General features: G+C 31.1%; 1 protein-coding gene across 6 annotated transcripts in view; it reads left to right on the top strand.

Annotated features, from left to right (window-relative positions):
* The window catches only part of LOC107731604 (CAP-Gly domain-containing linker protein 4-like), a 54,325-nt gene that overhangs the window by 12,252 nt on the left and 37,005 nt on the right, over nucleotides 1-5,068 (top strand). For 2 of the 6 annotated variants that reach the window (XM_016542726.1, XM_016542725.1), the window contains exon 2: nucleotides 1,260-1,363. The exons of 2 other annotated variants lie outside the window; for them this stretch is intronic. The gene's annotated coding sequence lies outside the window, so the exon portion shown is untranslated. Of the gene's footprint in view, nucleotides 1-1,230; nucleotides 1,364-5,068 lie in introns of those variants that run through there. 2 more of the 6 variants (XM_016542724.1, XM_016542727.1) reach the window with 1 other exon arrangement.

Raw genomic sequence — 5,068 nt, 5'->3', positions numbered from 1 at the left:
GTTTAACTTGAAGGCATTGCGGAAATATATTACTATTGTTCAGTAGAATGTACGTAATAGGCTGCTACTACTACTACTACTAAAATTATTAAAACCTTATTTGTAAGGAATAATCATACAATATTTCTTCAATGTTTTAATTGTAAAAACATTACAATTAAAGACATGCTAAAACAGAATTTGGTAACAATAAAACATAAGGTTGGGAAAAATAAAACATTTCCTAGGGCCCTAAACATGTAGTTTTTGTTAATTTTTTTATAAATTGATGTTAAATTGATTAATTAGACATGCTTTTTGATAAAAAAAAAAATAAAAAAAAATCCGTAAACCTAGGGGAAACACTGCACGGCCTTATGACGTTTACAATTTTCTTAATTAATTAACAAATTGAACTAAACAAACACAAACGAATAATATTTAAACATAAATAATATAGAATAAAAATACACTTTCTTACATGGCTACAACAATACACACTGCCATTCAAAAGTTTGGGATCAGTAAGGTTTTTAATGTTTTTAAAGAAGTTTCTTATGCTCATCAAGGCTGTATCTATTTGATCCAAAAATACAGAGAAAAAGCTGTAATTTTGTAAAATATAATTGCTATTTAAAATAACAATTTAAGTAATTTATTTCTGTTAAGCAAAGCTGAATTTTCAGCATCATTACTCCAGTCTTCAGTGTCACATGATCCTTCAGAAATCATTCTAATATGCTGATTTATAATCAATGTTGGAAACAGTTGTGCTGCTTAATATTTTTTTGGGACCTGCAATACTTTTTTTTTTTTTTCAGGATTCTTTGATAAATAAAAGATTAGAAAGAACAGTGTTTATTCAAAATAGGAAATCTTGTGTTACAATATACACTACTATTCAAACGTTTGGGGCAGTAACTTGTCTTTCTTTCTTTCTTTCTTTAAAGAAATTAATACTTTTATTCAGCAAGGATGTGTTGGATGCAAAGTGATAGTAAAGACTTATATTGTTAGAAAATATTTATATTTTGAATAAATGCTATTCTTTTTAACTTCTATTCATCAAAGGATCAAAGAAAAAATGATCACATAATTTCTGTGTTTAGGTTTCCGTAGTATTCATTTTTCTTTTTTAATTTCCTTTTTCTTTTGTAAACAATGATAACTACATTGGATAGCAATTATAGAGTGCATCTGTAAGAGATTAAGATGTTTTGGATACATTTTTTTTTTTTCTCATCAGTAATTGCTCGCAGCAGGACCCCTTCAGCCAGCAGCACAACACAAGAGAGCCTAGAGGTGCATTTGGGGGAGCGTGTATTGGTGGTGGGACAAAGGACAGGGGTTGTCCGATATTACGGCAAGACCAGTTTTGCTCCAGGTATGACACTGTTGCCTTTCTAACAACCTCCTGCAGTGTACGATAACTCTGGAAAGTGCATTGCAGGTCGGGGTTAATTGCACATTTAGAGAAATTCGATGGCTACTCCTTTGCCAATGTTCTTGAATCGCTCTCCGTTATTTAACCTCTGAATGAATTAAAGCCATATTTCAGTAGCAGCATAAATGTTCCAAGATGTCTAATATCACACAATGGAGAGAGAAACATTTTATAAATGAGTAAAAGGCCAGCCACTCAGATTCGCTTAACAGATTATCCAGATGAAAACTTGAGGGGTGTCATTAAATGAGGGGTGTCAATTATTAAATTATAGCATTTTCATTGTAAATAGCATGAAATAAATAAGTAAATTAATAAAATAATACATGTTCCGGCCTTTGTTTTGGCCGTGGAAGCATGGTAGCGGGCTTTGTCTTGAACGCACTTCATTCCACGAAACGTTTATTCATTCTTCTTGCTTATTTAGGTAAATAATTGTCCAACAAAAAACATTAAAATTAAGATAGAAATTATACCAAACGAAACTCGTTTCAAAAAAAGGGATTCTACAAACAAAAACGTATGAAGTGGTCAAAAAATTATGTCTGACCCACTTCCTTTCTTCCGGCGTACTGCCGTCCAATTTACCACGCCCTTATGACGTTTACAATTTTCTTAATTAATGAACTAAACAAACTAAACAAACACAAACGAATAATATTTAAACATAAATAATATAGAATAAAAATACACTTGCTACAACAAATCCAAAAATACAGAGAAAAAGCTGTAATTTTGTAAAATATAATTGCTATTTAAAATAACAATTTAAGTAATTTATTTCTGTTAAGCAAAGCTGAATTTTCAGCATCATTACTCCAGTCTTCAGTGTCACATGATCCTTCAGAAATCATTCTAATATGCTGATTTATAATCAATGTTGGAAACAGTTGTGCTGCTTAATATTTTTTTGGGACCTGCAATACTTTTTTTTTTTTTTCAGGATTCTTTGATAAATAAAAGATTAGAAAGAACAGTGTTTATTCAAAATAGGAAATCTTGTGTTACAATATACACTACTATTCAAACGTTTGGGGCAGTAACTTGTCTTTCTTTCTTTCTTTCTTTAAAGAAATTAATACTTTTATTCAGCAAGGATGTGTTGGATGCAAAGTGATAGTAAAGACTTATATTGTTAGAAAATATTTATATTTTGAATAAATGCTATTCTTTTTAACTTCTATTCATCAAAGGATCAAAGAAAAAATGATCACAGGTTCCAAAACAAATATTAAACAGCACTGCAATACTGATAATAAATCAGCATATTAGAATGATTTCTGAAGACTGGAGTAATGGCTCATGAAAATTCAGTGCTGTCACAGAAATAAATAATTGTTTTAAGTATATTAAAATAGGAAACCAATATTGGAAAAAAAAAAAATTGCAATAATATTTCACAATATTACTGTTTTGTTTCTGTATTTTTCATCAAATAAATACAGCCTCGATGAGCTCCATAAAAAAAAAACTAAAATCTTACTGATCCCAAACTTTTGAACGGCATATAAAATCAATCTTTTGTGTTGATTATTGAAGTCAGGAGTTTTCTGACGTATTCAAAATGTTTCAAGGTTTGGCTGGAGAACAAACATGGTTTCACACAGATTGGTGAACAGAGAAGAAACTTGATTTAATATTGTTTGTGATTGTGAATGCGGATGAACCGTAGTCAGGATTCAGGTGCAGTTGTGCTTCAATGGTACGTTATCACTTTTTGGCCACTGTGGAATGAGACGCATGGGCTTTATTTAATACTTGAAGCTGGGCGAACAACTCAGTATACTGTTTATTCTTCTTGGAAAGTTCAATTTTCGTCATTGATTTGTTTTTTATTGAATAAGCCACCATGCCATTGTGCACATGAGCTGACACATCACTGTATTCACCGCTGTGGCTTGTGTTTTTATATTTATAATATTTATCCGCAAAGTTAAATACATTTGATTTAATAAAATGTGATTGAATAATTGTGCCTGAATGATGCTGGTTCATGGTTTGGGAAACTAGAGTAGCTGAACTATTGGCATAAAAAGCTTAAACACGCTCGCTCCAGTCCGCTAATTAATGAGCGCTGAGTGCTGTTGAACTCAGCTCTGAGGTTTGTGCGGAGAGCACTTTCATGTAGCAGGCAGCTCAGCAATTTCATCAAATCAAAATCTGAACAACAGATTTAGAGAGAAGACTGGGATAATTTGCTACGGCAGGTATATTGGCTAGATGTGGATAATGTTCAATTACAAGCACAGGAGGGACAGCGTATTATAAAATACAGTATACTCATGATACAAGTATGTTTCATGTTATTTATTTAATGCTTTTTCAACAATTTTGAAGGACATTCCATGTATGCTCAGCATTTGTTGGACCCTTTTAAAAAATAAAAGAATCAGTTTTACTTTTGTAAAAACATGAATACACAGACTTATAAAGTCTATACAATTTTAAGCATTTAAGCAGAGGCCTTTCGATCATAGTCCTTCATTAAAAGCTTTATGAGAAACATGCATTCAGTCAGGTTTATCCATTATTAGTATTATTATGATTTTATTAAAATATTATTATTATAGCTAATAATTATTATTTGAAACATACAGTAAGACTTTACAGTACTGTCTCATTTGTTAACATTATTTAATATATTAGCTAACATGAGCTAACAAAAGTGTATTTTCACAGCATTCCTTAATTTTTGTTAATGTTATTGAATAAAAATGGAGTTGTTTATTGTTTGTACAATAAGTAATGTTTACCAGTACCAAATACAACATTTGATTAAAAGAAATGTATTATTAAATGGTGAAATTAAATTTAACTAAGATTATTAAATCCTGTAGAAGTGCTGTTCATTCTTAGTTCAAATGAGACCTTATTGTACAGTGTTACCTATCTGATGTTTTAATGAATACTGAAATATTACTGAATATAAAAAATATTGAAAGTCATTTAAAGTCCTAAAATGAATGCCAATTAACAATTAAAATAATAATTAGAATATCTTTCATGAATAATATTTAATTAATTATTTTAATTTGTTTTTTATCATTTTTTTTTTTTGTCAAATGTGGAGGCTGTGTAGATCTTGGAAATGCCCTGCTTTACATTGAAAACCAGTATCATTATTATCGTATTATATTATCACAATTTAATTACATGTCAGACATACAGTGCATTCAGAAAGTATTCACACCCCCTTCACTTTTTTCCATTTTGTTATGCTGCAGCCTGATACTACAATAGTTTAAATTCATTTTTTTTTCTCATTAATCTACACTCCATACCTCATAATGACAAAGTGAAAGCAGAATTTTAGAAATGTCTGTAAATGTATAATAAAAAATGAAATATAACATTTACATATATGTACTCAGATCCTTTACTCAGTACTTAGTTGAAGCACCTCTGGCAGCAATTACAGCCTTGAGTCTTTTTGGGTATGACGCAACGAGCTTTACACGCCTGGATTGGGGGATTTTCAGCCATTCTTCTTTGCAAATCCTTTCAAGCTTGGTCAGGTTGTATGGGGACCGTCGGTGGACAGCCATTTTCAGGTCTCTCCAGAGATGTTCGATAGGGTTCAAATCAGGGCTCTGGCTGGGCCACTCTAGGACATTCACAGAGTTGTCCCTAAGCCACTCCTGTGTT

This window comes from Sinocyclocheilus rhinocerous, unplaced genomic scaffold, assembly GCF_001515625.1.
Source record: "Sinocyclocheilus rhinocerous isolate Xijiao unplaced genomic scaffold, SAMN03320098_v1.1 scaffold3355, whole genome shotgun sequence".
NCBI lineage: Eukaryota > Metazoa > Chordata > Actinopteri > Cypriniformes > Cyprinidae > Sinocyclocheilus > Sinocyclocheilus rhinocerous.
This window is presented reverse-complemented; position numbering and strand designations above follow the sequence as displayed.